A 17,431-nucleotide genomic window follows, 5' to 3' on the forward strand; every position below is an offset into this window, starting at 1 on the left:
TTTTTTCTTTTTTTGGTAAAGATACTCACAGGCAGCTTCTTTTGAAATCTAGTTGATCTAAAACTTCTACTTGATTTGCTTTTCTAGGATCACTTTCTAGAAGTTCAATTCTCTTTATTGAGGATAGCAAAAATTTCTCCTGATTGTCAATGGACTCAAGAACCAACACATTATTTTCTTACGGTAGCTAGGAAAAGTCATCACTATATTTCAAGTTTAAATATGTTAGAATGGAAATAAGGCTACCCAGCTTACCCCAGAGAGGGAAGAGCTTCCTCGAGTAAGCTAGGAGGTACAGTGGATAGAGCACTGGGCCTGAGTTCAAATCTGGTCTCAGACACTTATTAGCTATATGACTCTGAGCAAGTCACTTAACCTCTGTTTACCCCAATTTCCTCCCATGAAAAATGGGGATAAGAACAGCACCTGCTTCCTAGAATTGTTGTGAAGAGCCAATGAGATAATATTTGTAAAGCACTTAGTACAATGCTTGCCACATTGTAGGCACTAAATAAATGCTTATTTCCTCCCTCCTTCCCTTCCTCCCTCGCTTCCTTCCATTTTCCTTCTTTCTTTCCTTCCATTTTCCTTCATTTTTTCCTCAGAGGTATGGAAGACAGTCTTAGAAAACAAAACAAAACAAAACAAAAATTATGTCAAGCTTATTATCAGAATTCTGGTGGAAGTGTGGCATAGTGACTGAAGTGCTAAACTAGAAATCAGGAAACCTAAGTTCAATTACCAACTCATCCACTAACAAAATCTCTATAGCCTCAGTTTTCACATCTATACATTGGGATAATAATATTAGCATTGCCTCTCTTATAGGGTTATTGCAAGGAAATCACTGTGTAAACCTTAAATCTCTATAGAAATATGTTATTATTATGATTAGGCAAAATTATCCTGCCATAAATGGGTTTTTAAGCCTGAATATCAGGGAAGAGATCAGGGCTGTAGATCTATATTTGAGAATAATGTTAACAAAAGTAATAGCTGAAGCTGTGAACATATATGAAGACACCAGAGGAAAGATTGTAGAGAGAAAAAAAGAAGGGGGTTAAAAAACAGAAGGTTTGTTAACACTCAATTTAGGGGAGAAGATGAGGAAAAGTCAAAGGATGAGACAGAAAAGGGCCTGAAGAAGCAAGAGAATGAAATTTTGCGGATCTGAGTCAGTACCCAACAAGACTGGTGTCAATAGTTTCAAACACCAAAGATAGATTAAGGAGGATGATGGACTAAGAAAAGGCCATTGATTGGATCTGTGAACCAGGAAGTTATGAATGACTTACTACTGAAACCAAAAATTTATAACTGAAAGAGCTGAACTCCCTAGTTTTAAAAATAAGGAAAATAACTTCAGTAGAACAGAGGACAGATGAGATTGTGAGGGGTTGAAGGGTATTAGTGTACTTGTTGTTGTTGTGCAGTTGAGTCCAACTATCCATGACCCCGTGAAGTTTTCTTGGCAAAAATACTGGAGTGGTTGCCATTTCTTTCTCCAGCTCATTTTACAGATGAGCAAACTGAGACAAACAGAGTTAAGTGACTTGCTCAAAGTCACACAGATAGTAAGTGTCTCAGGCTAGATTTAAATGCATAAAGAGGAGTCTTCCTGATTCCAAAAACCAGTACCTTATCCACTGTGCCATCTGGCTTCCCCATTAGAGTACTAGAGACAAGGAATTTAAGACTATGTTTTGTAAAAGATTGGTAGAGGAGAGACGAAATGGTAGCTTGAACAGATGGTGAGGCCAAAGAGAAGGGCTGGTTTTAGGAGAGTGGATGGCACATCATGTTTGGAAAAGGAGAAATTGAAAGTTCAGGAGAAAGAAGTGAAATGATAGATAAAGCAAGATCCAGACAGAGGTAAAAGGAGCAATAAGCAAAGGGCACAAGTAGAAGTACTAGCCCTAGCAAGAAGAAATGCTAACTTTTCCTATATAATATAAGAAGATGAGAATAAGTAAGAAAATTGGATAATATATTAGAGCCATCAAAAGAAACATCAAGTACTACCAATTTTGTTTCTCTGAAGAGGTATTGTCAACAATAGCAAATATGGATATCACTTGACATCAAGAGATATTAAAAGGCTTCTGCCTATAGGCTACTTTCTGATGAGGAAGGGGCATATTGTCTCTCTCCACTATCTGCTTTTTGCCCTCCAAATACAACATTCCCCAATTGCTGATTGGAGAAATAAAGGCTAAAACAAGGAAGTGAGGAGTATCAAACTTCTCCCAAAGCTTTCTTTTATAAAAGGCAAGAATAGAACTTTCAGTTCACTCCACTTCCCATGTGAAACGCTTGGTCTCAACACCAAGAAAAAAAATGCCCCCCATGCAGGGTACTCCCTCGTATTCCCATCCCCCACTCCCCTTTCCACCTTCCTTTTGTGTGTTGTCTTCCCACATTAGACTGTGAGCTCTTTGAGGGCAGGGAGTGTCTTTCTTTTTTTTTTAATTTGTATTTCCAGAGCTTAACATAGTACCTGACACATACTACTAAATATTAAATATTATTAAAGTGAATCGAATATATCATGTAGGCAGATAAGGATTCAGGTGGTAATGCAAGTAGTAGCATTTCACCTAGGGATCCATATTTCAGAACTGTCTTAAGGTTTAAAAGGTCAAACATATCATGATATAAGTTTAGTTTCTTGGGGACTGTTAGTCCACATTGCAAAACTACTGCAAATAACATTTCAGTTTTCTATATGATTGACAGGGTATTCTGGAAAGGCCCCTAATGGTTCCTTAAAATTATATTACTTTGGTTACACTGAAAACAGAATAGCCACAGGTCAGGTTTCAGATCAGTGAGGCTGAGTTTAAAACAGGCTGCATTAAAAGTCTCCACAACCATGAGGAGCCTATAAGATCAAAAGACTAGCTTTAATGTATAGGATCTGCTATGGGGAATCACCTAATTAGAATAGATGAGGCTAACTGTCTCATTTTACAATGGAGGAAACCGATGATCAAAGAGGCAAAGGGGTATGCCAAAGGTGGCAGACTTGGGTAGAACTGAGGACTCCAGCCTCCCAATTCAGTGTTCTTTTCAGAACCACACTGTGGTTTAATGTTGAGAGAGACAGACAGAGAGATATAAAAACAGAGAAAGAAAGAGGGAAGGAAGGAAGGAAGGAAACTATGTTTCCTTGTTGCCCAATCCTTTCCAACCTTTCATCATCTATACAGTAATACTAGCAAGTGTCATTTAAATTAAAAAAGGCTTTATTATTAGAGTGACAATAAGAGCTGATGAATTAGATTAAAAGTAACTCTAAGGGCAGCTAGGTAGCACAGTGGATAAAGCACTGGCCCTGGATTCGGGAGGACCTAAATTCAAATCTGGCCTCAGACACTAGACACTTACTAGTTGTGTGACCCTGGGCAAGTCACTTAACCCTCACTGCACCTCAAAAAAAAAAAGTGAATCTAAGTCTTTACTTTTAAGGCAGGCCTATCTGTGGTTAATGATCATGAAACTGAATAGCTGGATGGGGAATCAACAGAGTGAAGATCAGAACCAAGAACTTCAGACTTTTGTTTCCCATAAATAAATACTAAGGCAATCCTATCAATTGGATTAAATGTTATAGCTGATTGGCTGTTTTGATGCTGCCCTCAAGAAAGTCTAACTGCTACATGTCCTCTAGCTAGAATTAGCTCCTAATCTATGCAAAGTTTTTATTTAGTTATGTCATTTTTAAAGTTTTTTTTTAGTTTGTTTAGTTATGTCATTTTTAAAACAATGAAGCAAGTACTATTTGACTTGGAAAGAAAGTTATTAACAGGTTTAACACTTTCCATGTAAAATCAAACTAAATATAACTGCAGTCCAGAAAATTATGTCATTTTTGATATTTATATACAAATTATTTTTATACAATTAGATTAATAATCACATACAAATGGATGTTCATTTGAATGGTAGGTAAGCCCTAGAGATAATAAATCATTTGGTTACTCCAGATTGCCAGTGACAAGTGGTAGAGGACATTTATTTACTCTAATTCAATAATTCAGAAACTCCTACTATGTACAAGGCACTGGGGTACCAAGGTGAATAATATATATATATATATATATATATATATATATATATTTTTTTTTTTTTTGGTGAGGCAGTGAGGGTTAAGTGACTTGCCCAGGGTCACCCAGCTTGTAAGTGTCAAGTGTTTGAGGCTGGATTTGAACTCAGGTGCTCCTGAATCCAGGGCCAGTGTTTTATCCCCTGTGCCACCTAGCTGCCCCCAGATATATTCTTGTCCTCAAGGAATGTTCACTCTACTAGGATAAAACTACATTAGAAATAACAATAATAGAATCTGAAAGTTAGATTCACATAGAAGAGATTGGTACAAAGAATTATGAGAAATCCAAAGAGAAGAGCTCACTTCCTCCTTTGGGGATCAGAGAAGGCTTCATGAATAAGATGGAGCTTCAACAGTCAGAAACAAAGGTAGGGAAATGGTCCAATCTCAACACAGCAGACAGTGTGGAGAAAGTGGAACAATTTTGTGGAACCATGATTAGTCCAGCATAGTGTTAAGCAGGTAATCCCAGCAGCAGTTTATAAAGTAACCCTATTTTCTATGTACCAGTCCCACAAAATGAGTTCAACTTTGGACACAGTCAAGTAGCATAAGGGTAACCCCATAGAAATATAAGACTAGAGCAGGCTGCTCACTTGGAGTGCTCAGAACAGTCACAATGATCTCGTAATAAGGGCTCTGAGTAGTAGCACATCTGACAACTGAATTGGTCCCAGGTGGATATATCTAAGCAATGAGGAGGATTAAAGAAGCGTCTTCATGAAGACAGTGAAAGGATTTGCTGATAGCCTCAGTGTTTTCTGTTTTGAAAGGGGCAGCTCTCTGACAAGCATATCTATTATAAACATGAAAACATATTGTGGGAGTCAACAATTCAAGAACCAAACTGTACTCAGGATTAAAAGAAGGTAATTTTAGGGAGGAAGGGGGAGAGAGAAAAGTCAGTCAGTAATTTATAGACCTAAATATGGCAGAATATAATAAACAGTACATTCCTGTAAGGGTTCTTCTCCTCTGTGAGGAAGTAAATTCGGCTAGTCCTTAAAGAAGATATGAAAATGCTCTATAATGATATCTGGGGCAACAAGTTTGGCCATGTAGAAAAGGATCACATTTTTAAGATCATGTATCTATCTATGTATCTATGTATCTATGTATCTATCTATCATCCATCATCCATCCATCCATCCATCCATCTATCTATCTATCTATCTATCTATCTATCCATCTATCTATCTATCTATCTATCTATCTATCTATCTATCTATCTATCTATCTATCTATCTATCTATCTATCTATCTATCTATCTATCTATCTAATATAACCCAAGGTAACTTTTCCTATTTTCGGCTGCCACATCATCACACTGTTGAGTCATATAGTGCTCATGGATCACTATAACACCCCAGGTCATCTGTCTAACCATTTCCTTCTGATCTCATACTTGTGAAATCCTTTTTCTTTCCAAACCAAATGTACTAGTTTATATTTTACTCTTATTCAATTTCATTTTATTAAATTTATCCCAGTGTTTTTGATGGTTGAGCTCATTTGGGATTCTGATTCTATGATCTATTTGTGTTCATTATCTCTTCAAATTTTGTGTCATCTGAAAATCTGATGAAGGTTGCTTTATACCTTTACAGAAGTCATTTTAAAATGTTAATGGCACAGAGCTAAGTACAGAACCCTGCGTTACTCCACTGAAGACCTCCTTCTAAGTGGTCACTCTTGAGTACAGTCACTCAACCAGTCTTAAACCTAACATCTAGCATACATTTTTTTATATTTTCTATAAGAATACCATGAGAGATCTTGCCAAATAATAGTTTGCTCAAACCTAGGTAATTTATCTCTATAGTATATCCTTGATCTTCCATCTTATTAACACTATTATAAATGAAAATAAGGTTATTCTTGAATGATTCTTCTTGAAAGCAATGCTGGCACTTTGTGATACTTGTTTCCTTTTCTATATATTCAATAACCGTCTCTGATAATGAATTGTATATATGAACCGATGCAAAGTGAAATGAGCAGAACCAGGAGAACATTGTAAACAGTAACAGCAATATTGTACAATGATCAACTGTGAATGACTTAGCTATTCTCAACAATACAATGATCTAAAACAGTTCCAAAGGACTTATGATGAAAAATGCTATCCACTTTCAGAGAAAGAATCAGTGGCAGATTGAAACATGTTTTTTTAAAAAAAATTTTCTTTATTATCCTTGTTTATGGTGGGGTATTTTTGCAACCTGGCTAATGTAGAAATGTTTTGCATGACTATACATACATAGTCTATATCAAATTGCCTGCTTTCTCAAGGATGGGGGAGAGGAGGAAGGGAGGTAGAGAATTTGTTTTTAAAAACTAATGTTGGGGCAGCTAGGTGGCACAGTGGATAGAGCACTGGCCTTGGATTCAGGAGGACCTGAGTTCAAATTCGACCACAGACACTTAACATTTACTAGCTGCATGACCCTGGGCAAGTCACTTAACCCCAACTGCCTCACCAAAAAACAAAACAAACAAAAAACCTAATTTTAAAAAACACTAATGTTCATTTTAATTTACATTAAAAATAAAATTAAATTAAATAGAAAATAATGTATTTGAGAAAATTTTCAGTTTAGTTGACAGGCTGATTGTTTGCAGATACTATTCTCTTCCTTTGAAAAAAGTACATTTTCCCTTTTCTATACCCATGTTACCTTTCCTATTCTCCTCAATTTTTCAAAAATCGTCATGCATTGTTCAGCAATCACAGCTACCATTTCTTTCAACAAAGAATAAGTGAGGTCTGAGGAGTTAGAGATAGAAAGCTCCCAAAGCCTGGTGATAAAAGGAAAGAGAATGATAGTCCCACAACTTAAGACCATAATGGGAACAGGGTAGAGGGAAGGTTGGTTTTGTTTATTTGTTTTACAGGGTGGAGGAAACCTGGGTATGTCCGGAGCAGAGGAGGGAGTTATAAAAGATTTGGGAGAGAGGGACCATTCTACTCTGCTAGTGCCAAAAGCTATGTAACCAAGGCTGGGGATTGGAGGATGGAGAAAAACACCTTCACTCACAGCTGTCAATTATTTCCCCACATTACATAGCAAGCATTGAAACTTTAACCCACTCAATTCTGACTTAGGAGATGGAAATCAGCATTTTGCACATAACTGGATGCTGTGAGGGAGCACTATTTGCAAAGAACTAGATATAAAGCTGATTATTTGGGGTAGTGTATGTTCTGGGTCCTGATGCTGGGGAGCAATATGTGTCCATAATCAGATTAGTCAGCTAACACTAATCTGAACTGACAACTTTCTGAGCTCTTTTAGGTTTTTTGTTTTGTTGGGGGGAGTGTTGTTTTTTTGTTTTTTGTTTGTTTTTTGTATGGGAAGCAAAAGGAATAATATGAAGGAGAAGAAGGGAAACCAGGGAAGTTGAGTTAGATCAACAACAACAATGGGGAGGTAAGGTGCCTGACAGGGAATCTAATCAGTGAAGCAAGGTCTGAGAGCTTGGGGTGAAAGGGGATGGAATCCAAGTCATGAAGAGGAAGGGTTAACCTTTACAAGGAGAGAGACTGATTCTTTTTCTGAGATATGAATGGAGAAGGGCAAGAGTGAAAAACATCTTTATACAAGGTAGTCTCATTGGGCCCTATCAAAATAATTTTATGGAATTAAGAGTAAACTGAAATTGATCATACCTGGGATTAGAGCTAAGAATTCAATTAATGGTCTTTCTAGTAATTCACCCTTTTGAGGAACTAAATTAAACCCTTTTAGTATTCATAATTTATTAAAATCAATCAATAAATAATTATTAACAATCCAATCTTAAATGAATGAAATTATTTATTCACCTGGGTTTCCTGCAGATTGGAAGCAACAAAAAAGGATTTTTTTTCTTTCCCTGATTAATTACTCCTTTTCATTGCTCATTACATTTCTTTCCAAGGGCAAAATTGATCTCTTTGTTAAGGGAATCAAAATCATTGAAAAGTGCAACCGCAACAAATAAATTAGGATCTCTTTAGAAATAAGACTATATTTTGTTCACATATTTGAAAGTAGAGCCAAAGGCAGATATTACTTCCAAAAAGAATATCTGAATAAATGTTAAGTTATGATTAAAATATCTACTTAAGGAAAGTGAGCAAATACCATCTTAACATATTCTATCTAAATAACCAACTTGTTTAAGGTTATAAGAAATTTACTTATATTGGTATCACCATGTAACTGAGGGTTACACAGAGAATGTTAGAGCTTACTTGCCTACTTTAGTGGCTAGATATGGTGACTCAGCAGTTGGATGCTTCGACTGTTTCCAAGGCTGAAAGGAATTGGAGCTTCAGTATAAAGCAATGAATCATGGATGGTCCTATCTTCCCCCTAATCCCCACCTCCTACCACATAAGTATTGGTGGGGACAGGAAGGCTGTTGTGTCAGTTAAAAAGAGACAATTCCCAGCTTACTCTCTTTTTTTAACTTGTGCTTTGAGATGATGGTGTATCCCTTTGTTGGCTGGTGAGCAAGTAGATCGCTCAAGGGAGCTTTGAAAAAGGGAGTGACAAGTTGGAAGGGAAGCAGAACATGTACCTTTCACAGCAAAAGGTGGGTTATGTATTTTTTAGTCCAACAAGAGATAGAGGCACTTACAAAAGATAAAAGAGATAATTTTGATGGCATGAAATTGAAAAGCTTTTGTAAAAATATAATTAATATGTTTAGGATAATAAGGGAAGTGGTCCAATGTAGGGGAAAACTGCATGAAATTTCTCAGATAAGGATTTTGTATCTAAGATAGATTTATAATATATCCACTTATCTACATATATTAATATATTGATATCTACATAGGTGATGGAAGGGAGGAAGGGAGGAAAAGAGGAAGGAAGGAATTAAAGAAATATGGAAAGAAGGAAAAAAACAGAAGGAAGGGTAGGAGGGAAAGGAGGGAGGGACAGAATTAGGAAATGCCTTAATAAATATGAATTTCTCTCTTCCTGAGAAAAAGACACATTTTTAGCTATGGTTTCTCTAATGTGTTTCTTTCCCATAGACACGAGCTGGAGAAGTCTGAGCCAATGAAATCCTGTGGTAAATCTAGGTTCCCTTTATGAAACTCCCAACCCTGGTGGCATGATGGAGGAAGGATGGGGGAAGGCACACAGATGTGTGATAACTAAGTTAGAATTGAGGCTATCATTTCCCATGTTCTGAATGTTATACTTCTTTAATGTAATCAAACTGCCTATTAGCTTTTTTTGAGGTTGATACTGACTCCTATCAGTCATATGGATTTGGGAAATCTTTGAGCTGAATACTTCTGGAATGGCTCAATAGGTAATTTCTAATAATATGTACCTTCTAGATAGAAGTAAATCTGTAGATTCATGGGTTGCTAATACTGGGAAGAACCTTAGAAGTCATTTGATACAACCTGTTTCATTTTGCAGATGAAAAAAAATGAACCCAAAGGGTCTCCATGAATTTCCAGAATGTGGCAGAGCTGGGAATTGAACTCAGGTTTCAGGTCTCCTCCTATTTGTCTTCCATGCAAAAACAAGATGTGCAGTCCAGGAAAGGATCTATTTCATTGTCATGACACTCTGAAAAATAGGTTTGAAAGCCCTTTCTCTTGTATCAATCAATCAATCAGTCAGTTAGTCAAGAAATACTTATGGAATACCTGTTATGTGACCAGAATCGTATTTGGTACTATGATGGATACTAGATGCTATTATTGTGGATCAGGAGATTTCCAATGGTTCTTAAAAATTTGTTGAAAACATGAAGAACTGCGTCATTAACATATTTTTCTTCTACTTAGAAGAAAAAATTGATTAGGCAAATCAATTATTAATGCAGTATCATATGGACTCAGGGCTATTGTCAGTTCTAAGTAGAGGTGTTTACTTAAATTCTCATTCTTCCCACAAATTTTTGTGAAAAGTTTGCACTTTGGTCCCTACCACACATAAATGTCCTCATCAAGCACCCTCCCTGGCAAGGTCCCCAGAGCCAAGGTCACCAAAGAGACTGTTTGGGTCATTGCTAAATCTATAACTTAAAGAATTCATAGGTCTTGAAATTTCGGCCCTAAGCTCACTAAAAATCAGAGCCAGAAAACTATGCTCTGGTAATAGCTACATACTTAAATGAAATGAAATGAACTCTTTTACAGCATGGCCTATACCTTACCTTGAAAGACTCTACTCAGAAGAAAAAAGATGATACAATAATGTGGCCCTTGCAGGAGGCATCAAATATGCAGAGGGCACTATTAGAAATAGTTTGTATCTACCAACAGTTATATCAAGTTGCTTATTCTGTAACAGTGATTTATTTGTACTAATTTATCCACACCATTACCTAGTCCCACTTGCATTCAGTGACATATGTTTGCAAGCCAGTTGAACATAGTAAAGGTTCATTTGTGGTCATGGAAATGAGTGAAGCCAATTGCCACAACACTGGAACAAAATTCATAGAAACATCATCCTTCAACTTCAAGACCATGGTGTCCAAGAAATCGACCTGAGTTCATTTCACCTAACCTTACTTTACAGCTGAGAAAATTAAGAAGGCCTCGCTGAGAGAACAATTCTCTGCCAGGGCAGAGCAAAGACTGGATAAGAGCCCAGTTCAGAGGTACACTCTAGGTCTCCTGACCTTGAGTGCAAGTACAACATCAGTAGGAGTACCTTCTGATCAACAATTTAACCAGGCATCCTATTCATCAAGTCCCAAAGTGAAATCAAGCATTAAGTGATTCCAAAACAGAGTTATCATCAAAGTTCCCAAATTAACAAGAGTTTTTCAGAGCTAGAGATGAACATATCTATGGCTGACCAAAGCAAAGTCAAAAGTACATTTCCCATTCATGCGAAGGCTCTGGCCTGCACCCAAATCCAAATATTCCTGGCCAATTTATGCTGTGTACTTTTCCAGATGCTGAAAAAAAAGAAAAAAAAAACCCTTGGCTTATTTGCTCATCATTTCCAATGGAAACCTCTCTACTCTTCCCAGAAAAGAATAAAGGCACTGGTCAAAATACCCCCTAAGTAAAAATTTCCACAGCCTTTTAGCAAATACCTCTATTGCAGAATCTATTATTCTCAACTATATCAATACAATTGAAAGAATGTTCCTCAAGCTCCTATTACAACTGGCACTAGCTTTAATAACAATTATAGTAATATTAGAAGCTAGAGCTCCAAGGGAGCTTAAAGATGAAGACTCTCCTTCTATGAATGTAGGGCTGTACCTTACTCTTAAAAAGTTACCTCCAGGGGGCAGCTAGGTGGCGCAGTGGATAGAGTACCAGCCCTGGATTCAGGAGGACCTGAGTTCAAATCCAGCCTCAGACACTTGACACTAGCTGTGTGACCCTGGGCAAGTCACTTAATCCCAATTGCCTCACCAAAAAAAAATTAAAAATAAAAAATAATAAAGTTGCCTCCAGGGGACCTCCTAGATAAGAAGTTCCTTCTCCTACAGAACTGTTTTCTTACCACATTGCCTAAGAGGTTAAGTGACTTGCTTACTGTCACAATCCAGTTTGTGTCAGGGGTAGGATTTGAACTCAGGTTTTCCTAGGAGGCTTTGAGGTCACCTCTCTATCCACTATACCAGGGGAGTCAAATTCAAATAAAAATGGGGGCCACTAATGCATATTTAAGGATCCCTGAAGACGACAAACTGACTTAGTTTTAAAATATGATGTTATCTATGTTTCATTGTATTATTAATTTTAGTTAATTATTTCCCAATTACATTCTAATCTGGTTGGCAGCACTCTGGAGTATTGCTGATGGTGTGCTGCACTATACCATGCTACCTCTCACTTTTGGTAATGCTTCTAGAGTATTGGCCCAGTAAGAAAGGTTGCTCCCTGTGTCTTAATTATATTAGACTTCATTTACTTCAAATGTCCCTTTATTTTAACTGATTACTTTGCTACTTCTTGTTAACATTCAAATTTCTTATATTTAACAAAGATATGAATGATCTGCTCATCAAAATGACTAGTTCTGTTCCACAATTTAAGGAAAATAATTTGTTAACAGAACATCATATGGAACTGATTACTGTTAGTTTTAAGCAGTGGTGTTTGCTTAAATTCTAATTCATCTTGCAAACTTGTGTTCAGCATATCCACTCCAATTCAGTGTGCTCATAAATATTTTCCCCAAACACTATCCCTGGTGAGACTAGCAGAGTATGTATAAGAGAGCTTTCTAGGGTCATAGATATACCTGTAAGGTAAAGAGTTCATATGTCTAAGTAATTTGGTTATCCTTCTTTAATGAGTCAAGTCAACCAACTATACTATGGGAATAACTTGAATTCTCATATGAAATGAAATTAGCTCTTCTAAAGCATGAGACTATGGACTATGGATGCCTTGAAAGACTTCATTCACCTCACATGGTTGAGCAATTTGTTCCTATACAGTAGATGAATCACCCTTGCCTGTCACAGGATTAGAGACAATAGAAGTAGATATTATCCTGATGGGTTTACTACAAAAAAAATGCAGAGGTGCATATACCTATCAAATGATAAGAGCATTTCCTTAATTATGGGTTTGAGCTGTGGAATAAAGTAGTCACGTGAATTATAATGGATCCAAAAGTCTGTGGCCTGGAAGAAATTAGGCCAAGCCTATTTAAAAAATCATGCAAGCCAGAGTAATAACAAATATTAAGAATGTAACCTATAGTATGGCACTATTAACACCAATTGATGCTCAGTATTATCAAATAAAATAGCATAATCATAGTAGAATGAGTAATAATTTTGTAGGGTTGTAAAAATCTGCAAAACTTGTTTTTCAAGATTACATCTCCTGTGCCTGAGTTCAGTAATGGATAGATTACTAGACTTGTAATCATGGTTCAGCTCCTGTCTTAGACATTGCCTAACTATGTGACCCCGGGCAACTCACTTAACCTCTTGGGTATGAGTTTTCCTCACCTTTAAAATGAGAGGGGTGGATTTGATGCCATCTGAGGTCCTTTCTAGCTTTAGAACTATATTATTATGCTTTTTTTATTAGCTAACAACTCAGGGGAAAGAAAGAATATTTTACCTTCATGCTAAATGTCTACTAAGACTAGAGAGAAAATATGTGAGTTAGAAAAAAAAAAATGAAACTTGTTTGAGAGACTGTGAAGAAGATTTATGCAAAGGACATAGGTCTGGATTTTGGTTGCTTTTCTTTTCACAGCTACATCTGGGGATGCAAGCAACGGGCAGACAGTCCTGGAAAGCCATGCAGATATCAGCTCTGAACAGCTACTATGCCTTGATTCTGTGAAAAGATGTTTCCTTTTACCTACATTTGACTTCACTCTACTAAGGGCACACTTGCCTAAACCCTGCGGGTACACTATTCTGCAAACACATAATAAGACTAATTTTGTTTTACTTATCTGAACCCTTAACTCATTTACAGCTGAACTGTGAAGACACTTGGAGAAAAATGAAGTTCTGTTTTGGAAGAGAAAAAGAAGGAGGAGTGCTAAAAAGAGAATCACACTGAGTACTATTGATAAGCAAGATTGATTGCTTCAGATTTCTCTTTGTATTTACTGACAAAAGGCAGCATGCAGTGGCATGCTAGGCTTGTTCCAGTTGAAAAATGAAACAGAGTTGGTAGATTAACCATCTACAAAAAAGGCTTCCCAGTATATCTTTTCACTGTCTAATACCTCATAGTATTTTTAACTATATTCCACCTCTGGTGAATCATGTAGTGTTCACGTCCATTTTGCTAATTATGCCATGAGTGACCCTAAATTACTAATGTAAGTGGCTTGTTTAAGAATGAAAGAAAAATGTTGAAGATTGTAAATGGGTGCTCTCCATATACAATGACATAGATTAGCCACTAGCTGGAAAAACACATTGTCATCATCGAACCAAATGTGTGCACTTAAAACATGGATGAGGAAAACACACACACACACACACACATACATATATACATACAAACAAAATATACTTAGAAATACCCAGTGTCACTAAATACTCATATCCTTTGAATGGTGAAGGTGGGGTAAATGATCAGACATAAAGCACAACTAAAAGGGAAAACAAACTACAAAATGAGGTGGCCATCTCATAACCACAATCAAGCCTGAATAATTACCAATTTTCAATGTGAAGATCATTCAAATAAATGTAACCAATGGATCATCCACATAAGGTTCAAGTCAAAGTAAACAGCCAGTCCACTTTAGAGAGTAGCTAGTGAATTGATTTAACAAGTTTAATGTGAGCATCAGTGTGGGGCTATTACTAATCGTAAGCTTTACTGATGCTATTTGTTCGCTTGGAAAAATACCGCTCTTTGGAATGAGCACATTAAGGCTAAAATTGCAGAGAAAACCCTATTACAACTTTATTGCTGGCAAATTGGAACCAAACCTTGTCTGTATATCAATTACTTAGAGTTACCACAGAGATAAATCCTTTTTTTTTTGTATAGGCTCAATCTTAGAGACAGTGATGAGAAACTCCTTATTATACCCTACCAACATCACTAGGTTTTCTTAGCAATTTCAAGAAATTGTCAATTAAGTTCTTTTTATTAGGTTCCAAAAGCTGTTAAGTCAAACACAAATCTATCATAAGGCTTGTAACAGCATGTTATTTAGGCACATCTCAATGTTTCACTCTTTCATTATCCACCTACCCCAACCCAGTTCCAAAGTTCACATAAAGTAAAGGAGTTTTGTGACTATATTCTCAGGGGTTCAGAGAAGTGAGAGGTAAGTGGTCACTCATTGTAGCAGATGCACCAAGCTACTCCCATTTTTATTAAAAGTAGGGTGAGGAAATAAGAGTTCTACATGTAAGCAATAGATTTGCTTCTAAACTCATTACAATGAAATGAATGAGTTTGGTGCAGTTACCCAGGATGTTAAAAGCTCCCCAAAAGCACAAACTAAACTTAAGGTTTGTCAAGTAGTCCTACAAATGTGTCCATTATTTGCTGCTTACGCTTGCTAACTGTCATGCAATTAAAAGAAAGTATCAAGTCATCCAGATGGCAATTAATGAGGAAAGCTGTACTGTACAGAGGCGAGGATTACAAGAACATGGAAGGTGCTGTCCTTCTTGCTCTCTGACCCAAGCAAGGCTAAATGCTTTATACAGACAATACTGCTAGTCCCCAGGAAAAGGGAAAGAGTTAGTACCCCATGGAGGAGCAATACAATGGAGGGGCATACAGGTCAGCTCTAGAGGCAGCTGCTCGCTTGACCTTACAGGGAGACAAATGGGCTTAATAGGAAACGAAGACAAAATGGCACATAATTCTAATGAATAAATATGGCCAGACACCATTCAGTTGTCTGGCATTTGAGAAATTCCACAGCATTCACATTTCTAATGTGGATGAAAAGAGTTAAAAGGGGATGGAAGATAAAGTGCATAAATTGAAGAAGGCTGATCTATTCCATTGGATGCTCTAAAGTGATTTTAGTGTTGGGTTTCCCTTTTGAATTTCTTCTGGAAAGGAAGCTGAAACCACCTTAAAGTAAGCCAGAAATTGTCCCCCTCACCTAGCGAAATCATTGTGTTGAGTTGTGGTTTTTTTTTCTAATTTCCTAGCATTCAGACATCCTGTACAACTGAATCTATGATTTTGAGCGATATCATGTTGCCCTCATGCTTTCGGTTCAATCACTTAGTGCCTTGGAATAGAATCCCGGGGTCAATTCACTTATTAAGTTCATGTTCAAATGCAAGCCTTCCCTGAAACTCAGTATTACACCATTTCCTAATAGGAGAAACAGGATCTCCAGAGTCACTTGAGAAAAATATATGGTGACTTTTAACCTGAAATATATTAGCCAACTTCTGAAAGATCATAGCACCACTTTTTTTTCTTCCATCCTCCTAGATTGTGTGTGTGGTTTGTTTTTTATTTAAAAAATAAAAATGATTTTTAATCTAAAGTTAACTCCATATTTAGGCTTCCACAATATCCTGCTCTATCCTGACAACTTGGTCACAGGCTAACGACATTTGAAGAGGAAGAAGGTCAAAGCTATCATTATGGTGGTGACAACCAATCACAGTGGGAAAAAATAAGTTTTATTTATTACTCTTAATACATGAAACCTTTACTGTGGAATATAATTGCACTGTCACTACACACCAGAGATTTTTAATCCCCAATCATTTCAACATATTTTACAGTTCATTACCTTTTCAGTTAGATATTGCAGGAAAGACTCTCTTGAGTCTATACAAAAGCATTAAAAAATCTACTATTTTTATACTCATATTTTACCCACAGAAAATACTGAATGGAGAATTTTAAAGAGATGAGAAACTTCTGTTTTCCAACTGAACCCTGGAATGAAAATGCACCCCCTGTAATCCATTTTAAATTCCTATGTTAAAGAGTGGAACATCTAAAATTACGAACTCATAAAAAGCAATAGACTATATAACCCTTTTTTAAGAATCTGAAATTGGTACTATGACAACCAATGCAGCAGTGTCCAGACTAAATAAGACAGACTACATATCTTCCCAATAACATACACAATACTGTAACAAATACAAAGTTATGTTGCCTCCAGGAAAAGATTACCTGTTATGATTCTCATAAGTTCTAATAAGCGTCACTGTGGAAAGGTAAGCAGTTGTATCACTGTGAATTTTGTCCCGTAAAAATCTATCACTTGAGGTCATTTTTCACACATTGCAGCTCATGAGTCTTGCCATGCATGGATTGAATTTGGATTCTGTAACAAAATCATGGCAATTTTGCTATGATAGAAGTTGTCTGGTTAACCAAACTACAATGTGAATCTATAATTCACTTTTTAAACTATTCTATAATTGTGTTCTTCAGGAACTACCTTTGGGGATTTTTTGGACTTTTTAAAATAAATACGCAGTTTCTTTAAGAGAAAGGACTGATTTCTTCATATTTTGGGCAGTTTTCAGATTATACAAGGCAAAGGAAATATTAATGATAAGGGTGCCAATAATCAGTCTGTTAATTAGTCAGCAAGCATTTAGTAAGCAGGAAGTGCCAAGCAGAGACAACACCCAGCCCACCCACTACACATACCAGGGTACTGATGGGAGGCCACTCACTTATGGGGGGGGCACTGAAAAGAAGAGCTGAGGTGGCAGGCAGGTTCTCACTACAGGCCAACACCTGATAGCTTCCAATCTAAACTAATCCCTGATACATAAGTGCCCAGCATGTTTTTGTTTGTTTCTACACTGGGGAGAATACATGTTTTTCAACACCTTATAAGTTGGATGCCCTGGAAAAATGCCCTGGTCACCCTACACTAGTTAGGGCTTTGAAAATGATT

At 36.8% G+C, this 17,431-nt stretch overlaps 1 protein-coding gene across 1 annotated transcript in view; it reads right to left on the bottom strand.

The window, feature by feature from the left end:
* The window catches only part of NPAS3 (neuronal PAS domain protein 3), a 1,138,615-nt gene that overhangs the window by 749,503 nt on the left and 371,681 nt on the right, over nucleotides 1–17,431 (bottom strand).

This window comes from Dromiciops gliroides, chromosome 2, assembly GCF_019393635.1.
Source record: "Dromiciops gliroides isolate mDroGli1 chromosome 2, mDroGli1.pri, whole genome shotgun sequence".
Taxonomy (NCBI): Eukaryota; Metazoa; Chordata; class Mammalia; order Microbiotheria; family Microbiotheriidae; genus Dromiciops; species Dromiciops gliroides.